A 24,510-nucleotide genomic window follows, 5' to 3' on the forward strand; every position below is an offset into this window, starting at 1 on the left:
TCTTCACATGCACAAGGGACACAAGCAGTGCACATTCATACACACACACACACACACACACACACATACACCTACACACACACACACATACACACACACACACATACACACACACATATACACACACATACACACCTACACACACACACACACCTACACACACACACACATACACACACACATACACACACACATACACACACATATACACACACACACACACCTACACACACACACACACCTACACACACACACACACCTACACACACACACACACATACACACACACATACACACACACACACATACACACACACACACACATTTTGTGCAAGCAAAATGGAAGGCAACCATTGATGTAGGAAAAAGTAAGTAAGGGAGGGATGAAAGAAGGTGTCATAGATAATAACATATCAAATGAAAAGATATTCAGTTCCTGATAAAGGGAAGAGAAGGAGCTGTGAAAACATTTCAAGAAGGAATAGCTCTGATGGAGCAAACATTGTTTAAAGTGCCTCTGATGAAATGGTGCTTCCTCTCTTTGTAAATTAACAAGGAGCAAGGAGTGGCCAGCAGGAGGGAAACTCTGAGAGCTGCTGGTCAGATTGTGCGCATGATTGCAGAGTATTGTTGTGGCTTTCACATGACCTGAAGAAAGTCAGGCTCCTGCTGGTTCCCACATAACCACTACATAGGCTAAGGGGAGACAAGGTGGGGAGGGGGGAAGTAATGAGCAGGCTTTATAAGATGGATGCAAAAGGTGCCAGTGGCCTGGACTCAGATGTGAGCAGAAGGTGTCAGATCCCGAATATGTCTTGAACAGGAGATGACAGGATTACATCATGAGAGATTTGGAAAGTGTGAGAAAAGGAAGGAGAAATGAATGTTCCTAGGCCTTGCGACTGAGCAAGTTAAAAGATGAGAACAAATCGAAAGATGGGAGCTCTGGGCAAGGAGAAATGTTTGAACGAAAGAAGGAGCATTTTTAAAATTTATTTTTACTTTACTTTATTTTATTGGTTATTTTATTTATTTACATTTCAAACGTTATCCCCCCACCCCCAGTTAAACTCTTTATCCTCTCCATTGTCCCTGCTTCTATGAGGGCTCACCCCTATTTGTTTACATTTCAAATGCTACCTCTCTCCCAGGTTTCACCTCCAGGAATCCCCCACTCCCTCCCTGTCCCCTTTGCCTCTAAGAGGGTACTCCCCAACCCACCCACCCACTCCCCCCTCACTCCTCCAGCATCCCCCTTCTCTCAGGCATTAAGCCTCCACAGGACCAACACCTCCCCTCCCACTGATGCTAGATGAGGCTGCCTTCTGCTATATATGTAGCAAGTCCCTGGGAGCTCTGAGGCCTCAGTTAGTTGATACTGTTGTTCTTCCTTTGGGGTTGCAAACCCCTTCAGCTCCTTCCGCCCTTCCCCTAACTCTGCCATTGGGGGCCACAGGCTCAGTCCTATGCAGAAACTCACAGCTGACTACTAGACTGAGTCCAGGGACCTAAGAACAAGCTTTTATGTTTTAGTAGGGTAACTCTGAAATTCCTCTCAGATGCTCAACACAAAAGGGAAATGACAGACAGATATTCACGTGTGGACTTCTGTAGAACAGCATAGATGCTGTATGTCTTAATGTTTTGAATTATTCATAACATGTGTCACTGAAAGCCAATGCAAATTTTTTATTTGATTCTTAAATTTTTACTAAATCATCTTCAGGTAAGTTACTGTCTAAGTATTGGTACTAAAATGTCGATAAGTGAGGATATGTATTATTGGAAAAGCATTATCACATTATTTAAAGTTACAGAATCTGCTTCAATTAATTTCAAATATTAATACTTAACACCCAATCTTATTGCTTGAGTATATTACTCTAAAAATAGTGTATGCTCAGTAAAATATTTGTTATGCTACTTATAACCCACAATGTTTAATCTTTACATATTATGAACAACAAGCAATCAGAGAAAATATTCTGAAGAAATATATTTTGGGTGGAGCAGTGTTTTAGAATTGGTTGGGAAGTTAGCAATTCCATGGCTTATTCAAATCTTTCAGTGACTAATTTTAAACTGAGAATACTATGGTTTTTTTTTAAACTTCTAACATAAAGCAGAGAAGTATAAATGTCTTAAGGGCTCAGGAGAAGTTTCCAGAGAAGAGCCAGCATGTGGGACAGAATTTCTTCGGTTGTGACAATGGAGATATCACCATTGTTAAGTCAAGATTGATCTAATTTTAACAACAGCAAAACAAAAGAATTGCACAAGGGCTCGGGGAGTTTTTCGAGGGGCTCACAAATAGCTTGTGCTGCAATGAAAAGCTACCAAAGAGTCACAGTGAGCTACTCAGAAAGTATACTTTAACAAGTGTAGTCCTGTACTTATCCCTGAGAAGACAAAAATTCATGTAACACTTGATTTGTCAAGGAAAGAAGTTAGAAGTCCATTGCAGGAGTGAGCTCTGATCTTTTTTATTAACAATTTATTTCTTTACTTAACTTCCCCTCCCTCCTCTCCTCTAGTCCTGCCCTCTTTCCTCCCATCCACCCTATCCCCTTTCCCTTTCTCTTTAGAGAAGGGGAGGCCTCCTTGGGGGTGGATGGAGGGAGATAACTGAGTGGGAGAAGGGTTGGGAGGGGAACAGGAGGAAGACTAAGGGAGAGAGAATTGGGAGAGAGAACTGTAATGAGGGCAACAAGTGGGAGGAGCATCTCTGGGATGAGCTAGAAACTCAGGGCAGTGGAAACCCTCAGGAATCTATAAGGGTGTTCCTATCCAAGACTCTTAGCAATAGGAGTTCTGGACCTGAAATGACCACCTCCTATAACCAGAAAAGACTTCCAAAGGAGGGTTGGGGACACCAACCCACCCACAAAGCCTTTGATTCACATTTGTTCTGTCTCCAAGATATGCAGGGATAAAGAGGGAGCAGAAATTGAGGGAATGGCCAACCAATAACTGGTTCACCTTGAGACCCAAGCCATGAGAGCTCACCCCTAATACTATTCATGATGCTTTGTTACACTTGCAGATAGGAGCCCAATATAACTATCATCAGAGAGACTTCACCCAGCAGCTGATGGATGCAGATACAGAGTCCCATAGCCAAATATTAGGCAGACTCAGAGAATGTTGTGGAAGAAGGGGGGGAAGGATTGAAGGAGCCAGAGGTATCAAGGACACTACAAGAAAACCTGCAGAATCAACTCATCTGGGTCCATGGGGCCTCACAGAGACTGAACCACCAAGCAGAGAGCATGCATGGGACAGACTTAGCCTCCCCCACCCACACACACACATATGTAACAAATGTGCAGTTTGGTCTCCATATGGGTCCCCTAACAAGTAGAGCAGGGGCTGTCTATGAATCTGTTGCCTACCTTTGGATCCTTTGCTCCTAACTGGACTCCATTGTCTAGCCTTAATACACACCTAGTTCTACTGCAACTTGATACATCCAGGCAGGTTGATATCTATAGGAGTTCTGATTTCTATCTCATTGTTGCTTAAATCCATAAGAGAGGGAAATGAATGGCAGAATGATTGACTTTTAGAATTAGAAGGAAGCTTAGAGATCAGTGATCTTGGTCAACTTGTCTTGTTATATATAAAGGTGTCTGCAAGACTGCTTACACATATGGCTTCTTGTTTTTCCAAACACCGATCCTGGGAAAAAAGGGGAGTAACACTGATGCTTTAATTAAGAGTCCACATCCATGAATTTTAAAATAAAAAGATACCCAGTAGACCCGACCATGAGTTCTTGAAAAGTAGAACAATTTCTTTGGTTGTTACAGACTAGTAAAGAAGAGAACTGAAGTAAGAGATAGATTCAGTGTTTAAACAGAAACACTAAAACAAAACACCTCTGCTCCTGGCCCCCTAGGAAGGGAGCCTCATAATAAACCGCATGATTCACCTCTCAGATCTGAAACCTGATCAACCAAAAAACAGGTAACTCAGGACCTCAAGGAACTGAATCCTGCCACAACTATGATAACTTAGAAGAGGACTCTGAATTCCGTTTGAAAATGTAGTTAATTGTCAATTTGAATTGAACTACAGAAATTAAGCAGAGAATCAGACACAAAACGCCTGGATTTCTGATCCCAGCATTTTAAATTAACAGTCTGCTTTGATTTAAGTCACCGTGATTGTGATCATTTGCTATATAACAATGGAAATTCAACACCATTTTCTTCTACAAAATGATTATTCATCACTTGGGCAGCACCTGATTCAAACAGCGGAACAAAGAGAAACTCAAAATCTAAAGTAGGTCCTTATTTTATAGTGATCCTAGAAAGAACTCTATTGGTTTGTATGGCCTTAATTATTCAGATCTGATTTATACTTTCTCATAAACCTTCATTCAAGTCTACATTAAACACGTACTCTGTCTAGTCTATTTTCCTAACAGTTTAACACTAATAGTCTGTATATAAGACCCAGAAAATAGAAAAGCCCATGAGGTCTCAGCCCTACACCAAGATCTACAAGCAGTTGAGGAATGTGAAGTATGGGAGAAATAGCCTTCTCTGGGGAAGAGTATACTGATTGGTTATCCAGTACTAAATGGTCCACCCTGAAATTATACATGTCAGTAACATTATACAGACTGAGAAGGTTATATGTAGGAATGTATATTTATATAATCTATCTATCTATATCTATATGGATGCATATAATAGCAATTAATTTTTTCATTAATGAAAAAAGAGGCCATGAATTTGACAAAGAGCAAGGAAGAGTATATGGAAGGGTTTGGAGGGGGTAAGTGGAGAGAGAAATCATGAAATTATATTATAATCTCAAAGCTAAAAAAATCTAGAAAAATTGCATCTGTACATATATCAATAAAATATTAAATAATAATAAAATATGACAAGCGACCATACACATAGAATATCACTGTAGATATTGGCTCATATCTACCATGAACTAGGCTAGTCATTTAGTAAATATTTTTGAATACACAACTAAATGAATACATACTATATGATAAAGTTTTATTTAGATGGCTTGAATAAGCTCTATTGATGAGAGATGAGTTGGTAAGAGAGTAGGAAATGAGAAGTAGCATGTTGTATGAATAACATCAGGTCAGAGTAAGACTCAAAGGGAAAACAGATCTTGGCATACTGAAAACATTGGGTGCCCAAGAAGAAGAATGGAAAGAGAGACAACTGGACATCTAGGCAGACATCTGTGAAGCTTTCTAGACTGAAAAAGGTGTTAGTTTGAGACTAAGTACTATAAAGAGATGATACTTGAAAAAAAATTTTATTACAATTTCCATTGCCCTTTGTCAAATTCATTGTCTATTTTCCTTGAGAGCCTAGTACATTCAGATATTAGGAAATGAGTCTTCAATAACAAAATTTGATGCAGAATAAATATTTCAGTAAATTACTGGTTCATAGAATCAAGTATTCCAGAGAAAGACATTTTAAATGGAGCCATACTTTTTCTGACAAAGAAACAAAGCCCAGATATTGGGTTTTCTTACTTTGGTTGGGGGAACGCATGCTCATATGCTGAATCCTGTTCTGTGGCAAACCATCAGACAGCCGCATAGACTCAACCCTGGGCAGTATAGGTACTCAGCATGTATTTGTGAAAATAAATTATAACTTATTAAAATGGTCCTTTAATTTTGACATGGCATCAAATATAGCACACATTTCTTTTTCTATTAAATGTAGAACTAGGAATGACGGACTAGAAATGATCAGACCCCAAATAGATGCTGCTCTGCACAGATAATGCATCCCAGGACAACTTCACAAATACTCATCAGTGACCAGCAGTAACCCTCCTTTATACCCAGGATCTTCACTTTTGATGAACTGTGTATGGAACTGAACCATTTCAAGGCAACCGCCCTATTGAATTACAGATACAAAGAGGATTACACTCACTTTAGCATGGAGAATCAGATTTCCATTCCTTAAGAATGACGAAAAACCTCAAACTCTTTCTATCCACAGATGGTACTAATTTGAACACATCATGCCATGGTTCCTGGAGTAATCACACAGCTTGCTTAGATTGTCTAAATATGACTGAACTGTGATGAAGCAATCAACATTAATGGCAAAGGTATTTAGGAAATTACAGTTTTATTCATAAATTGTTTGTATCAGTAAAAACATGTTCATCACACTTGAATTGAAGAGTCTGTATAACTACATAAAACTTGATACAGATTTAAATATTCCCCAGCCTTCAAGGACTAAATTACATTTTCTTCTGAGAGGTTGAATGTACATATAAAATTTAATTATTGTGTTAATTTATGAATGTCACTTTTTAGAAACCAGCCTCTTCTGCAGGATTCTGGTAGTAGTTTTGTTTAATTTCTCATCACCTGGTTAGGTACACTAGTGGGCAAAACCAAATTTTAAAACTTCCTTATTTTTAACTATGTATTTTAGAGCTTTATGCATCTATGTATGTCTACACTATCTGATAATTTTTATTTATTAAGTGTATCTATGAAAAATAAAAATCAACATAATTTTCAGAGTTGGTTAAGAAATGTTTAGTCTCTAAAACTTTTATGGGATCTATATTAAACGATGAGTTACAGAAGTATAACCACACATAAATATCAGTGAGCTAAAACTAACTTATATGGCTCAATACTAAAATTAAAATTTTATAAATTTTTCACTGACTTGAATTTAATCAATACCCTTCATTATATATTTATCATGGATTTTGTAGTTTACAAGTCTAAATGCATGGGTTATTTTTATATTCAATATATATTTTTTATATTTATTACATACAATAACTCATTTTAAAGAACCCACACTAAAAGGTCTATGAAAACAGGCAAAAGTATTCCAGCAGGTTGAATATGGATAGCCACATATAAGTGGCAATAAAATGTGTTCTACAGGCTGGTAATCATGTTAGGTAGAAGAAAGATAGTCATCACAAGGTTATATTAAAAACAATACCATAAGGTGTGGTATTACTATTGAAAGGCATATATATATATATATATATATACACACACACACACACACACACACACACACACACACACATGTATGTGCATGATGTGTCTGCAGAGTCCAGAAGAATGCATAGGATATCTTAGAACTGGGGTTATAAGTGGTTGTGACTTGCTAGGTGCATGCTCAGAACTGAACCTGGATCTTCTACAAAACTAGCAAGTGCTCTTATTAGTTGAGGCATCTCTTTAGCTCACAAAATGTAAGTTTTGAAGAAACAAGTTACACATTATAATATAATACAGATCATGATGATAAAGAATAATTATAAATAGCACCAAAAGGAAATACAAAGTTTGTGATGATATATTTCGTAGAGAGAAAATTGAAATGCAGTGAATTAAATGAACCCAGTATTAGATTAGTGGCCAACATGGATATTGCAGAAATAAACCATGAAATTGACTCTAATACAAAAATAATACAAAGATAAAATCAAGATCATAAATCTTTATAACCATAAAGATAAAATAAGTGAACAAAATTGCAATCATCTCTGGCACTAAATTATAATTCATTTACATACATACACACACACACATATATGTATATGTATATGTATATATATATATATATATATATATATATATATATATATATATATCTTCCACAGGATGATATAAAGAAGGTACTGTGTAATGAACAATGTCTTAACAAGAGCTTTATAGAGTAAATAGCATATTTAATTTGGCTTTTATTATGTTTCTCAGTGTAGGCAGATGCAAAATATTTCCATTTAATAAACATATTGCTTTCACTACTCGTCATACTATAGTACAAATTCACTTCACTATTCTTGTCTGCTTAATTTTGAGATATTGAGATAATCAGCACACATTTAACAAAATCTGCTACACAAACATGGTCTAGATAATACTACATAGTGATAATAAAGACTCAGAACAGTAAGCCAAATTGAATCATTTTCAACAGTTTATTAAAACAGTGGGAAAGAGAACTGATAAAGTATTCACAATGAGAATAGACTCACTAAAAACTTTGCAGTATCTCTTTTAGTACGTGCACTGATAGATGGTCAAATTATGGTCCAGGTTTCCATGTCATTTGGCTACAATACCTTTAGTCTTTAAGCCAAGTATTGTTGAACATGTGGCTACATTAAAATATATTAATAAAACTTCTGAGAAGAAAGTCAGTTTTTGGAAAATAATAGAATAAAATGTCATTTAAAATATCCAGTGTGGATGTAAAATAAATAGTATTGCTTGTAGAGTTGTTAGCTTTTACAGTTCTATAATAAGCCATGATAGTATCTATTAAAATGGTAAGTTTTGATACAAATTGTTTTAGTCAAATAGTCATCTCTTAAGTTCATGCCTATAGTACCTATATATCAAGTTTAACTGTAACCTCCCCCTGCCCCCAGCCTGAAACCTATTTGTTCAGGTTTCACTGTTAGCAAGAAGAGAGCATCGGGGTGGAGCCTGTCGCCCTATCGTTCTGCCACTCCCACTGCTGCTGCCTGCCGCCTAGCTGTTCCGGAGCCAAACACGTGGTCACCTGAAACTGGACTCCAGCATGATTTGGCGGGAATGGGCCCCTTTCCCCTTCTTCATAACCCAGTGCACTAAATAGTAAAATTGAGCTTTGATCAGAACTTGGTTGTCTTATCTCCGTTCTTTCTTTCTTTCTTTCGTCTTTCTAGTTCTTTGCTTTCAGCTCAAGTCTGCCATCTCAGCCGTACCCGTTCCTCACAAGCCACTGGACGGCATGCAGCAGTTTGGCACCCGAACAGGGACCTGAAGAATGGCAAAAGGACGCTGAGAGAACACTGTCCATGTGGAGCTCCACGGGAAAAGCTAATGGTCTTCGTATCAGGCACTGGAGCAACAAACAGGTACACATGCTAGCGCTAGCTTAAAATTTCATTTTTAAAGTGTTGCTGAGGATGCAGTAAGATACGAACTAAGCTTAAATCGGCGCTAACCCAACTCTGGTTCAGCTTTGGTCAACAGCGTATTAATCGGAACTAGAAACTGAAATTAGGCAGTTGTCCCCAGCTTTTAGGAGCTGTTTCAGGCGAGAGAAGGTAAGCTTTAAAGTTATGGATCAGGCAGTCATCCGTAGTTTTCAGGAGCTGTTTCAGGCCAGAGGAGTAGGGCTTAAAGTACAATTGGTAAGAAATTTTTTGATAGGATATATAGCTGTTGCCCATGGTTAAAGGAAGAAGAAACTGTAGATTACAGAACCTGGGAGAAAGTTGGTGAGGCCTTGAAAATCACTCAGGCAGATAATTTCACCTTAGGCCTCTGGGCGCTCATAAATGATGCTATCTAAGATGCTACCTCTCTGGGGTCGAATTGTACCCAGGCAGAGCTTGTAGAATCTCAGGAAGAGCGCCTATCAGAGAGGGCCTTCTCAGAAAAGGGTCCTCAACTCTAAATTTAATAAATGTGGAAACTCTGATGATGAACTAAATTCAAACAAAAATCACTCAGATAGAAGAGCTGCCCATTATTTTGATGAGAATTGGCCTTCTTGTGAGTCTCCCGCTCCACCTATGGTCCCCACCTCGGGAGGTGCTACTCATAGGGACACGCGACTAAGCAAATTAGAGTTTGAAACTAGGCTTCAGAAGTTGACTAATGAGCTTCAGGAGCTAAAAAGGATGTCAGAAGTGGGAAAGAGTAACTCTTCTGAAGTTCACCAGGTGCCGCTAGAAAGAGCTGTGAGTCAGGCTCGTGGGAGAAGACAGGATACGTCTAATACGCTAGCCTTTCCTGTGGTCGAGGTAGTTGATCAGCAAGATACTAGAGTCAGACATTACCAGACTTTGGATTTCAAGTTGATAAAGGAGTTAAAAATGGCTGTTGTGCAATATGGCCCTTCAGCCCCATTGTTAAGATCATAGGTATAAGTCACATATATATGTTTATGTATATGTGTGTGTATGTATATATATATATATATATACATATATGCAAAAAAATTTTGAAAGACCTCAAACTAATAAGAATATATTCTAGTCTCTATGCTGGATGACTTTAGAAAACTCTGATCTGACCATTGTTTTATCAAGCTTATTCACCTGCAGATGAGATGTTTGAGTTATCTTAACTAAGGGATATGTAAAAGTAGACACTTACTATTGTTTAAACCTATTAAAATATAATTTAAAAGAAGTTTGAATGGAAACCCCATGCATGCGCAGATAATGCTTCTCACAGAAGTCATAGGTTATGAAATAAAAATTCTAGTACCAGGCTGGAGAGATAGATTAGTGGTTAAGAATACTGTTTGCTCTTCCAGAGGACCCAGGTTCAATTCCCAGCACCCACATAGTGGTTCACAACTGCTTATGACTCCAGTTCCAGGGGATCTGATGCTCTTTTCTGCTCTACAGCATTCTAAGTTCATGTGAGACAGAGAAGCTCACATAAAGGAGGAAAAACTCCTAGTACCAAGAACCCGATACCTTCCCATGAGCTGTTTGTCAGAAAAGCTACAGAGGTCTTCAAACAATACAGAATATGCCCATTGTTCTTAATTGACCACCAAAACTAGATGTTAAGACCCTGTTCATGAAAATACTGCAAGCTTTGGTTGCCAGAAAAAGAGAAGTCATGCTAGAATTGAACTGGAAGCGTTCTTCATTCTGGCTAGCACTGGTACTGCTAGAAGGTGATTTGAAGACTGACAGAGGAGCAAGTTGTTAATGGCCCAAGCGGTAGACATGAACTACACTAGGACATGATGATTATACAGTAACAAAGGTGTTTTGTTTTGTTTTTGTTTTTATTTTGATTTGCTAAATACCCTCACATAAGTCGATATGTGCCTGATACTGTATGTCCAGTCAGAAACACCATGAGTTGGGACATCATGGACTCTAGGTGGCCCTATTTGCTGCAGTTTAGCAAAATTAATATAGCAAAAAAGTACATTATAAAATTTTATATTAATATTCATAGACAAATACCACTCTCATCACTAATCACAGAAGGGTCACTTTATAGTGAACACAGAGACACATGGCTGTTGAAAACAAATACAATAAATGAAAGTTTAGTGCTCAGCCCTCCATGGGACATTTATACTAATCTTTATTAGGCTCGGGGAACACTGAAGAAAAGAAAAAAAAGAAAATGAAATAGCCAAAAGATAGGGAGAAGAGATAATAAAAAATGCTAGCTTCAGGGTATTAGGTAGCCATTGTAAACTTGATTTTATAACAGTTATGGCTGCCTGAACTGGGCCAGAATAAGATTGATCCTGTTAACAGACCACCACGGATCAGGGAGGAGCTCATAAGTCCAAGTTTTCCCTGCTGCACTGTTGACAACTGATGGGTTCTGTAAAACAGACTGTCATTGCCTTCAGTTGTGTACCAAGTAGGCTGAGTTCACCAGGTTCCAAACCATGGTTACCAGGTTATCCTTATTGAAAGCTTTAGATCAAATGAAGTTATGCCACTTGGAGGAGCAATGATTATCTGAAGAGTCCTAAACTATCTTAAAAAAAAAAATCCTCACTGGGCATAGGAATCCTCCTTTATTGTTCTGGTCAAGGAAAACTAAGACGCCTCTTTTTTTATTATTCGGTATTTTCTTCATTTACATTTCAAGTCCCTATACACCCCCCCCCCCACTACCCTACCCACCCACTCCCACTTCTTGGCCCTGGCCTTCCCCTGTACTGGGGCATATAAAGTTTGCATGACCAAGTGGCCTTTCTTCCCACTGATGGCCAACTAGGCCATCTTCTGATACATATGCGGCTAGAGACATGAGCTCCAGGGGGTACTGGTTAGTTCATATTGTTGTTCCACCTATAGGGTTGCAGGTCACTTTAGCTCCTTGGGTACTTTCTCTAGCTCCTCCACTGTGGCCCTGTGATCCATCCAATAGCTGACTGTGAGCATCCACTTCTGTGTTTGCTAGGCCCCGGAATAGTCTCACAAGAGACAGCTATATCAGGGTCCTTTCAGCAAAATCTTACTATTGTATGCAATGGTGTCAGCGTTTGGAAGCTGACCTCTTTATCAATATAAACTACTATCACTGTCCATGGCTGCTACCTAGAACATAAGGATAAGACTATTGCTGAATAAGTTATACAAATCTATGTTGTGTTATCATTAGAGAAAAATATATACAGCTATACGTGGTTGTTAATTAGGAAGTACTAATGGTGAAAATCATGTTCTATACTTTATCCTAAGCAAGCAGCTAAAGTAAATTAACTCCATTAAATTGATAATGAAGAAAATCAAAGAGACTACAATAAAGCACAAAACAGACTAATAAAGGAAACATTAAGTCAGAGTAGGATTATTTGAAGAAAAACACATAAGCTCATAAACTACTGACATATATGAAAAGGAAACAAATAGCTAACGTCATAAGTGAAAGCAGGGCTAGCATTATTTATGCCCAAAATCAATAAGTAAATTAATATGATACCTCAGAATGAACCGGCTCAATTTCTTGAAAAGGCAACTAACAAAAATTGATGAGGAAGACATAAATAGTCCTACCCAACTATGGTGCATACGAATCACAACAACAACCAGCATAACACAATAACCCTTAAGGGACAGGAGTGGCTGTAACCAACAGCTCTCAGATTGAATTTACAACCTGCTTAACAAGAGAGAAATCAGAAACTAGGTATTCTGAGACTGGATACCTAGTCAACTCTGTAGAGCTAGTTAAGTTTGTGATGGATCTTGGCAGAGAACCTCTAACTACCACATGACTAAACCAGCACAGTCTATACCTAACATTCTAAATATTTATTCTTATACCCGCCTTTTCAAGGAAGCTGCTCATTTTTAACAAAGACTACAAGAAAAACCACAACTGATCAAAATGCAGAGTTTCAGAGCTCAGTCCCAACAAATCCATCTACAACACAACTCTTGCTCCTAAGGGAAAAGAAAGGGGGAGGGGAAAGAAAGCAAAGAGAGTAGTACATTGGAGGTATTCAAAGGGAGGTAAAATGATACATTATAACCACACCAAACCATCAAAGAAAGTCAGCCTATTGTGTGGGAAGTAATATTCGTTGACTATACATCCTGGCTTGGACCTTAAATGCTCTCTAAAAGCTCCATATGCTGAGAACGTGGTCTCCAGCTTGTAGTGCTACAGAAAGGTGACAATAAGCCATTGCAGATATGCCCTTGAGGTAGACATTGGGACTCAACCTTTAGCTTTCTGTCTTTGCATTCTGTTAGCCATGAGGTAAGTGGCAGACTCCCTTCTTTGATCTTCTTCATCGCTATGGGCCAAAAACAATGTGTCCATGTACTGATGGGCTGAAACCCCTGAAAACATGAGGCAAAATAAATTCCTATTCTTTTAAGTTGTTCAGTTTGGGTATTTGCCCCAGCGACAAATAGCTGACTAGCAAAAAGACTTATATCCAGCATATGCAAGGATCTCCTGGAACTTCATATTTAAAACATTAAGCACTTGAAGTTAAATAACATTTATTAATGACTTGAATAGAAACATTCACAAATGAGATAAGGTAGCATTCCCATTACCTCTTCCAGTATGGTTGAATTTTTGTTGCTACAGTTTAGTTAGTTTCCCTCCATGGCTGCATTCAATTTTCTTGCAATGATATGGTAATAGTGAATAATTACATAAAATAAACATGCACCTGTTTGTCCTCTCATCATGAAATCATTACTTAAATAACAGCTCAATGAGAAATTCAGTAACCAATCATATTCCTTTATATCATTTATTGTTCATTATGTATTTTTTTTTTAGTTCAGACATAGGCAAAGAATTACAACTTCCTTGTCTCATCATAATAAGTTCCTGTGGCATACAAAGTCAACCAGCATGGTGGCAAAGCATGTAGGGATAATGCTGAAGTAAATGAGAATCAATGATAAGTGGAGTTTTTGAAGAAATGGTTGACTAAGCAATGTTTACAATGCTGCTCCACAGGAACTTTAGATGGGCAATCACAACAACCATGCAAACTGGACATACATGAGGGCAATGGTTGTACTGAAGAATATATAGGATGGTGACCTATAGGAAATAATACCCAAAAAAGCCTTACAGTTAAGGAGACATTTCAACAAAAGTTCAAAGGAAAAAATGCTATAAGGTAATCCAAACTTAGAAAACAATGTAATAGTTAACCAGAACACAGAAAATATCCTCTTTACATATCTATAAAAATGGGGGGAAAGCCACTCTTGATAAGCTTTTGCAAAGAAACAAGAGAGAAACTCATGCCAGGTTTGATATGGACTTAATCTCAGGACTGGGAAGACTGGGCCAGAGGTGTCATGAATAGACAGTTGCCTGACTGCAAACTGAGGTTCTGTCTCAGACACAACTGGAAAATGTGAATAAGTAAAATACTAATTTTTTTATGTGATAACCATTATTTTTAGAAAGGCTATAAATAATTTATATATATTTATAACTGGTAGTGGGGTGGTTTAAATAACGGTCCTTCATAGTTTCAAGTATTTGAACACTTGGTCCCACGTGGCAGTGGTGTTCAGGGAGGTTGGAGAGGTGTGGTCTTACTGAAATAAGTGTGCCACTGAAAGTAGGATTTGAGAACTTAAAGCTTTCTCCACTTCAGGTTCATTCTCTCCGTTTAATGCTCACATATGCAGATATGTGTACTCAGCTTCCTGTCGTCGTGGTTCTCCCTGCATGAGTGACTCATCTCTCTGTCATCGGAAGCTCAAATGGATTCTTTCTTCTCTAAGTTGTCTTGGCTGTGTATCACAGTAACAGTTAAGAGTATTTTATCAAACACACTGAAGATCAAAGGTCAATTATAGTTTGTCCCTTTTACTACTAAGGTTGCTTTATTGGAGGCCAGGCTTATCTTTAATCCTAGTACTCTGAAGCAGAGGAAAGTGGATCTCTGTGAAGTCAAGGCTAGCTTAGTCTACATAGTAAATTCAAACTAAGCCACAGTTATATAGTATAGTATAGTATAGTATACTATAGTATAGTATAGTATATACATATATATGTGTGTATATATATATATATATATATATAGTAAGACCCTGCTTTATTTTAAAGACTATTATGAGCTCAGAGTAGCTTGCAAACACTGACTTCTCATATATAAATATAATGAATCCATGAAAAGTACAGAAATTTATTCATGACACTAAGTTCAGAACAACTTGAGTGTCCACCAAAAAAGAATGACTCATGGATAATGGGATGTTTCTATGATAGAAAAGAATTTAAGAACTAAAAATGTTACTGAGATCATAACAATATGAATCTCTAATTAGCATTGAAAGGACTAGGTAGACATGAAAGAGTACTCATAGCTTAAGAACAAGTAGAGCTAGTCTCTATAGATGGCCATGAGGACAGGGATTATCCTGAGGTATAGGTATGCAGGAGGAATTTCCATGGAAGAAGGACTTAGGTTACATGTTGACTGGAAGTAGTGAAGTAGGTGGGTATTTGAAACTTTCAAAACTCACTGACCTTTTGCAACTAAACATTGTGTATTCAACTCTATGTAAGCTGCACATAACCATAAAGTTGTATAAAACCAAAAAAAGCTCTGCTATAAAAGTTCAGTAAAAATATCCTAAATACGTTTACTTTCTACATTTGATAGACACCAAAAATAATAGGTGTTGATGCCTCTGGATATTTTATGAATATAGACTTTAGAAGGAAAAAAGAACATGAGCTGTAAGATAAATCTAATATATCCACACCAATGGAAACCTGAGACTACATTAAGTATATCATGGACAACTTGGGCCATCATTATTTATGCTTAATTTGCAGGGGAAGTACATAAACTGCTTTGACAATAATTCACAAGACAGCTCTTAGGCATCATGGCTTATACATTTAATTAGTAACAACATAACATCTTAAAGATAAACTTTGTATTAAATTTTGAGTCCATACCTTAAAAATGTTAAACTCCTACATAAAAATTTTACTAATGTACTAATTTTACTAATATACTAATATATACAGATAGTATAAAAATGAAGGTAGGCCAGGCAGTGATGGTGCACGCCTTAAATCCCAGCACTTGGGAGGCAGAAGCAGGCAAATTTCTGAGTTCGAGGCCAGCCTGGCCTACAGAGTGAGTTCTAGGACAGCCAGGGATACATAGAGAAACCCTGTCTCAAAAAACCAAAATAAGTAAGTAAGTAAGTAAGTAAATAAATAAATAAATAAATAAATAAATAAAAGAAGGTTGGCTTGCTGGCTCCTGCCTGTCATTACAGCCTTCTGAACAGAGGCAGGAGGATTGTTACAAGTTTGAGGACAGCCTGGTATAAGTAGCAAGCTCCAGACCAGCCAGGACTATAGCAACTCTGGTTCAGAGACACAATTATGTAAAGTTAAGATAAAGATTAGAAAGAAAAACATGCATAATAGAATTAATATAATTAGTAACAAACGACCAAATTAACCACTAATTTTAATGCATCCTTTAAATGGCATAGATTTAATTAAGTCATGTAGATTTTTAGTACCTCTACTACTGCAAATTTTAAGGTAGTGACTCTTCATAATAAGGTTTCTAATCACAGAACCAATACAAGCTTTACTTGATATTGTAGTAAACATGGTGAAATTAAAATTACAGTTCTAATGCACTGATGTAATAAGAAATGGAGCTTTTGTTCCACTTGAATTCCAAAAGAATCTTATTGTGGATAATATGAATTGTCATACACTAAAAATCTAGAACCTTCCTCAAATTTGTATTACTGATAACAAAGAAACTTTAGTATTAGAAATTTAATAATAAGCTGTAATTGCCAATGTTTGTATGGCTTATATGTTCAAATGATTCATATTGCATTGATTTTAAGTCCAAAATAGCATATTCCTTTTGAAATATTCCTGTGTTCAATTCATGTTTTTGAACACATGAGGGATATTTATACCACTGTTAAATGTCATTTGTGCAGCCCATAATCTCATAAAAACAGTAGATCGATTCTGAAAGCTTCAAGTACTATATTAACTAGAAAGGAATAACACACACACACACACACACACACACACACACACACAAAACTAACTTAAAACTGGAAGTAAAAAAGAACAAGAAAAGAAATGAGGGAGGAGGTTCATATGCCAAGGCTGTTAAGAAGAGTATTAGGAATGGAAAATAAAGTAATAAGATATGTCCCCGTTCCTAAATAAGTCTTAAAAGAACAGCTGGCTTTAGCTGGAGCTCAGAGGAAGCCAAGAATGGCTGCCTGGAGTTCACTTAATGAAAGATCTTCCAGTAACAAGGAGGTTGAGGGGAATTATACAGAATAACCCAAATTCACCTTTTAAAAATCATGTTTAAAAGAACTTTTAAATTTAGAACTTGATACCTAAGACTATTTGAAAAATATCAAATATTGCCCCTTTGGAACTGATCCAAGGTAAAAAAAAAATGTGGCAAAAGTCTAGAAACATTAAAACATTTCCCAGAATGCCATAGTGTTTTTATAGCTATCCTTATATCAAGTGGTAGTGCTTTTTGGCTTTTTGTTTTATAGATCAAGCACAGATTAGAAAATACAAATTGTTGTTCTAAGTTTGTAAACCATATTTGAACAAAATTGTATTCATCCTCATCTGTTATGACTGTTACTCTACATTTTTAACGAGAAAATTCTCAGGATGGACCCAAAGTCTTCTATTTTACCTTGTGAAATAGTGGTGGGGGCAGCAATTCCAATAAACACGGGTAATATTTGAAATTTCTACGTCAGGAACACTCATGAGGCAGGAGGGGTGTTCTAGACCCAAGCTGGAGTCAGCCATAGAAACCAGTGCAGAATGAAGCCCATTTCTTTGGCTTCCTTCCTCTTGCTTACAAAGCAAAATTGCTGAAGTTATTTTCTAAATCTACTGAAGATCAAACATTGTATCATTAAAAAAATATAAAGCACAATAGACATATTTGCTTTTTCATTCTTCTCTAAAGGCCCTCAGACAGTACACTAAGTCCATCAAGTCAAGTCTACTGGCATGGGTACAGAGACCTACACAAATGAATTTCAAAAGATACCCTTGGATGGACTTGGAAGATGGCAGATTTGTGCTTTGCAAATTTCCCACTGCCTACACACAGTAAGGAAGGAGAAAGAGAGCTGACATAAGGACAGATGGAGCAAGCAGTTTAGGGTGTGTTACAACAGGAAACCAAGGGGCAGGGTAAAAGACATTGTAGGAGTCTAAAAGGCGATTTTTGAAATAAAATGCCATAATGATATTGAATGCCTTATAGGCTACTTTAAAACCTCAACATAAAGGTGCCCTGTCAAAGCAGGGTGCTCTTGAAATCATAGTGCTGAGGGGTAGAGACAGGAGGATGGACACAGCAGACAGCTAACCTGGCTTACAGGGGAAGTTCCATGCTAGTAAGTAACCAAGCCTCATAGGACAAAGTGGACTCACCGGCTAAGTGACACCTAAGATTGTCTTCTCACTCTGAATTGTCCACTTACACTCACACGTGTGTGTTTATGTACACACAGACAGTGGGGAGAGGAAGGGAAGGACAGAGGGAGGGATGGAGGGAAAGAGAGAAAGCCCTGGAAAGAATGTCTGTCAGGGTCTAACACCAAGCAGTAAAAGAGTGAGCCAAATTTGGTTTCTTCTTATGTCAGGAATAACGGCAGAGTCTGGGACTCAGAGCTAGCTGTCCACTGTGACTAATTTCCCACCATAAATTAAAAGCTTGCAACAGCTATAAAACTGCTTCCATCTGAACAATGAGTTCCTAGCACTTACAAACATCTCATCAACAAGCAGTTCATGTGAGTCCTGATAAAAAATTAGATACCTAACGAGGACAGTAATCATAAATATAATTATGTACTAGATTCAACATCTAATTTCAAAGATGAAAAAGTACTTTTGAAGCAGAAATTAATATTTCATCTGAATGATTCTTCTTAATTACAAGAAATTTTACATTTGACTGGAAGAAAACAGCTCTACTTTTGTCTCATAGGTATGGCATGTGGAAATAATATACAGCAGTAGAGGAGAAGTTACCAGAACAATGCAAATCATTTCTTTCTCCTACAATCATGAAAGTGCCCGAATGTCAAAATCCTTCAGCTGAGATTTTTGATTAAACAAAACCAAAACTCCATGATCTAGGTAAAGAGTGAAAAGCAGAATTAAGTGTATTATTAACAATGTTACGTGTTTAAGTGAGCAAAATTGGTGCTAATATAAAAATTCTGACTTTGGAAATATGGAGCAATGTTTCATGGCTAGTCATTCTGACCCAGGGGTCAAAAGAACAAACTCTCATAATGGGAGTACAAGAAACCAATGACCAACTACATCTTTATTTCCTACCCTTCTAGGTGGACTTCCAAAACTGAATTAAGATCTATTCAAAGTTTTGAATAAAATAATGTGACAAACATCTGGACTCTGAAGCAAGATAGCTGTGTATCTAATATATATATAAAATAACTGTACCTAATAGCGGTATATCTAATAATATACATAATAATACATATATATATAATAACTGTACCTAATAGCTGTATATCTAATAATATACATAATAGCTGTATATCTAATAGCTATATATACATAATAGCTGTATATCTAATAGCTATATATCTAATGTACAGCAAGTTTTACCTGTACCTCTGCTCTATTAACTGAATATCTATTTTTTTTTCTTGAGTGGCTTTAGTTCATAACTCAACTATACATGATGTAAAAACTAGCACTCTGGTTTTTTTGACAGTCTGAACTTCTCATTTATTTTAAAATTATTATACTTCCTCCTTATTTTCTCATTCTCTAAGACATGTCTCTAGTCCAGACTGCTAAAGAAATTTTTTTAACCTGCTGTTTCCTGATAAAGAACACCTATGTGGACATGAAAATATTTTTTCTTCTAGCAATAATCTGCTTTCCTCCCACTGTGAAATTTTTGTCACCCCCTTATTGGACATGTATGAAGCTGTTCATCTGTTCTCAGACATACACATATACTCTAGCCCACCACTTCAACAAATTTAAAGTGGTGGCAATGCCTGTGGTATGCTCAGATGTATGGAGTCAGATACGTTAGCACTTGAGGTTTTGATGCAACAAGACAGGAATCTGGAACACCAAAGCTTGGGAAGTTAATAAAAGTTTTACTAAAGATGCCACATTTGAGCTGAACTTTACTACTCTGTAGTAGGTGCTTAGCTAATGTTTCCTAAAATTACTAGATGAAGTCTATTGTACTAAATAAAGTTGTATTAGTCATATCAACTATATGGGAAGAGATGCTGAAGGTATGTAAGAACATAGAGGTAGAGAAAGACAAATTCTAACTGGTAATAAGTTATAGATAATATTATAAAATATCTTGCTGTGACTCTAACCAAGCAACTGAAAGATCTGTACAACAAGAACTTCAAGTCTCTGAAGAAAGACATTGAAGAAGATTTCAGAAAATGGAAGGATCTCCCATGCTCATACATTGGCAAGATTAACATAGTAAAAATGGCAATCTTACCAAAAGCAATTTACAGATTCAATGCAATCCCCATCAAAGTTACAACTCAATTCTTCACAGAGGTAAAAAGAACCATTCTCTGTATATATAGGATATCAGCCCTCTATCCGATGTAGGATTGGTAAAGATCTTTTTCCAATCTGTTGGTTGTCATTTTGTCTTATGGACAGTTTCCTTAGCCTTGCAGAAGTTTTGCAAATGTATGAGGTCCCATTTGTTAATTCTTGATCTTAGAGCATAAGCTATTGATGTTCTGTTTGGGACATTTCCCCCTGTGCCTGTGTGCTCAAGGCTCTTCCCTACTTTCTTTTTGATTCGCTTCAGTGTATCTGGTTTTATGTAGAGGTCCTTGATCCATTTGTACTTGAGCTTTTTTTTTTAAAGGAGATAAGAACAGAACTCAAGAAGTTAGACTCCAAAGAACCAAATAGCCCCTTTGAAAAATCTGATATAGAGTTAAACAAAGAATTTTCAACTGAAGAATATCAAATGGCTGAGAAACACCTAAAGAAATGTTCAACATACTTAGTCATGAGGGAAAAATCAAATCAAAACAATACTGAGATTCCACTTCACACTAGTCAAAATGGCTAAGACCAAAAACTCAGGTGAGAGCAGATGCTGGTGAGGATGTGGAGAAAGAGGAACACTCCTCCATGGCTGGTGGGATTGCAAGCTGGTACAACCACTCTGGAAATTTGCCTGGTGTTTCCATAGAAAATTGGACCTGAGGACCCAGCTATACCACTCCTGGACATATACCTAGAAGATGTTCCAACATGTAATATGCTCCACTGTGTTCATAGCAGCCTTATTTATAATAGCCAGAAGCTGGTAAGATCCCAGATATCCTTCAACAGAAGAATGGATACAAAAATGTGGTACATTTACACAATGGAGTAATACTAAGCTATTAAAAACAATGAATTTATGAAATTCTTGGATAAATGGATGGAACTAGAAAATATCACCCTAAGTGAGGTAACCCAATCACAAAAGAACACACATGGTATGCACTCACTGACAAATGGATATTATCCCAGAAGCTTGGAATACCCAAGATACAATTCACAGACTACATGAAGCTCAAGAAAAAGGAATACCAATGTGTGGCTACTTTGTTCCTTCTTAGAAGGGGGAACAAAATATTCATGGAAGGAGATACAGAGACAAAGTGTGGAGCAGAGACTGAAGGAAAGGCAATCCAGAGACTGCCCCACCTGCAGATTCATCCCATATATAGTTACCAACCCCAGACATTATTGTAGATGCCAAGAAGTGCTTGCTGACAGTGCATGACAAATACAGAGGTGGATGCTTTCAGCCAACCATTGGATTGAGCACAAGGTCCCCCCAATGGAGGAGTTAGAGAAAGGACCCAAAAAGCTGAAGGGGTTTGAAATCCCATAGGAGGAACAACATGTTCCAGTTGTTATGAACCAACCAGTACCCCCAGAGCTCCCAGGGACTAAACTACCAATCAAAGAGTACACATGTAAGGGACCCATGGCTCCACCCGCATATGTAGCAAAGGTTGGCCTTGTCAGACATAAATAGGAGGAGAGGCCTTTGGTCCTATGAAGGCTCAATACCCTAGTGTAGGGGAATGCTATGACAGGGAAGCGGGAGTGGGTGGGTTGATGAGCAGGGGGAGGGTGAAAAGGATGGGGGTTTTTGGAGGGGAAATGGGGAAAGGAGATAACATTTGTAATGTGAATAAAGAAAATATCTAATTTTTAAGAAAGAAAGAAAGAAAGAAAGAAAGAAAGAAAGAAAGAAAGAAAGAGAGAGAGAGAGAGAGAGAGAGAGAGAGAGAGAGAGGGAGGGAGGGAGGGAGGGAGGGAGGGAGGGAGGGAGGGAGGGAAGGAGGGAGGGAGGGAGGGAGAGAGAGAGAGAGAGAGAGAGAGAGAGAGAAAGAAAGAAAGAAAGAAAGAAAGAAAGAAAGAAAGAAAGAAAGAAAGCAAGCAAGCAATTCTCAAATTCATTTGGAACAACAAAAAATCTAGGATAGAAAAACTATTCTCAACTGTTATAGATAGCCCTGTGGTTGCTTGTATTTTGATGCTTAGTCTGCTCTTCTGGGAGGGGCTGCAAATGAGGAATGAGTCAGAACTCAGGTGATTTCTTGTGAACCATCCCCTAATGAACCTAATGAATAAAAGAGCCAATCACTGGGTGAGTAGGCGGGACTTCCAGGTTGGAGAGAGAGAGAGAGAGAGAGAGAGAGAGAGAGAGAGAGAGAGAGAGAGAGAGAGAGAGAGAGTGGGTCTTTTTGGTTGAGGGTTTCAATGGTGGATCCATCAGGATTTGTCACCAGAGGACTTAGATTTAATAAGGCTTACAAGATTAGGATTCTAGTTGTTGCACTCAGTGATTGAGTTGCCATTGTTTCTGAACTAAGTTTGTGTTGAGCTTTTCCTTCACACAGCAGCTTGTCTTTGTTCAAGAGAGAAAGGTACAGCAGCAAAGCTAGGGTTTGCTTTATGTACACCACAAAGGCCTTGTGGGTTTTGAAGCATGGGAACTTAGTGAGCTGTGTGGAGAGATTTTGGAGCTCTGAGTCAGAGTCTCCACGAGATAAGAACAGGCCCACAAGACCTCCTGGGCTGAGAGTAACTGGGTGTAGCTCAGGAACCATGCTGTTTCTTTTTATTATTTCCTGCAACACTCAACAACAAGAAAAATTCTGGGGGAATCACATTCCAGATCTCAAGCTATACTACAGAGCAATAGTAATAAAAAACGCATGGTACAGAGACAGACAGGCAGATCAATGGAATAGAAATCAAAGACCCACAATTGAACCCACACATCTATGGTCAACTGATCTTTACAAAGAAGCCAAAACCATCCAGTAGGGGGGGGGGTGTATTCAACAAATGGTGCTGGCTCAAGTGGTGGTCAGCACTTGAGCACTTGATCCATTCTTATCTCCTTGTACAAAGCTCAAGTCCAAGTGGATCAGGGACCTGCACATAAAACCAGATACACTGAATCTAATAGAAGAGAAAGTGGGAAAGAACACAACAGCACAGGGGAAATTTTCCTGAAAAGAACATCAACAGCCCAGCCTATAGATCAACTATAGACAAATGGGTTCTCATAAAATTGAAGGCAAAGGACACTGTCAATAAGAAAAAATGGCAACCTACAGATTGGGAAAAAAAACTTTATCAGTCTTACATCTGATAGAGGGATAATATCCAATATAAACAAAGATCTCAAGAAGTTAGACTTCAGTGAACCAAATAACAATTAAAAATGGGCTACAGAGCATTCTCAACCAAGGAATCTTGAATGGTCAAGAAGCACCTAAAGAAAAGTTCAACATCCTTATCCATCAGGGAAATGCAAATCAAAACGACCTTTAGATTCTACCTCACACTAGTCAGAATTATATGGAACCTAAAAAGCAAGAGATGTGATTTTAATACAACCATTTAAACCTTCAAAGGAAGGGTACTGAAGGAAGGTGAGTTGAAACTGAATAGATACTGACACCAGAGAGAAGGGATGGCCTTTTAAAGTTTGGAGGTTTGTATCCTTAAGGATAGAAATGTGGAGTTGAACTAGGTGATGTGGCTTTCACTGGGGCAGGGGTTCATAAGGAGTTTCCATGATGAAGTGCATGTGAAGTAGTAAATGGTTACGAAGATACGCCACAGCTCTCATTAGGGCCGACAACCAGAGAAATACTGTGACAAAGGAGGAGTCCAGCTTTTTACTTATGTAATAGGTAGAATATGGGAGAAGCTAAAAAGACAAATCTTACAACATGCAGAAGCATGGCTGAGAAATTGTGACAGTTTTGTCCTGGAAACTAGAGTAAAGCGACAGTTTTCTTTTTCTCCGATAACCTGAAAGATAGATCTGAGGACTTAGAAAAGGAAGTGGATGCCAGCAAACCTGGTGCTGCAAGCCTTGCGAGTCCACGGAAACACCAAGAATGTAAAGAAAAAAAAATTATCAAGAAGATATATGC

The 24,510-nt window shown here is 37.7% G+C and overlaps 1 protein-coding gene and 1 long non-coding RNA gene across 5 annotated transcripts in view; one reads left to right on the forward strand and one right to left on the reverse strand.

Annotated features, from left to right (window-relative positions):
- Window positions 1-24,510, forward strand: part of Gm36177 — a 164,136-nt gene that overhangs the window by 114,378 nt on the left and 25,248 nt on the right. The window contains exons 4-5 of the long non-coding RNA XR_872011.1: window positions 6,003-6,114; window positions 8,704-8,895. This is a non-coding gene — a long non-coding RNA (predicted gene, 36177). The remainder of the gene's footprint in view (window positions 1-6,002; window positions 6,115-8,703; window positions 8,896-24,510) is intronic.
- Window positions 1-24,510, reverse strand: part of Ptprq (protein tyrosine phosphatase, receptor type, Q) — a 205,736-nt gene that overhangs the window by 95,283 nt on the left and 85,943 nt on the right. The window lies entirely within an intron of this gene.

The sequence above is a fragment of the Mus musculus genome, chromosome 10, assembly GCF_000001635.26.
Source record: "Mus musculus strain C57BL/6J chromosome 10, GRCm38.p6 C57BL/6J".
Classification (NCBI taxonomy): Eukaryota; Metazoa; Chordata; class Mammalia; order Rodentia; family Muridae; genus Mus; species Mus musculus.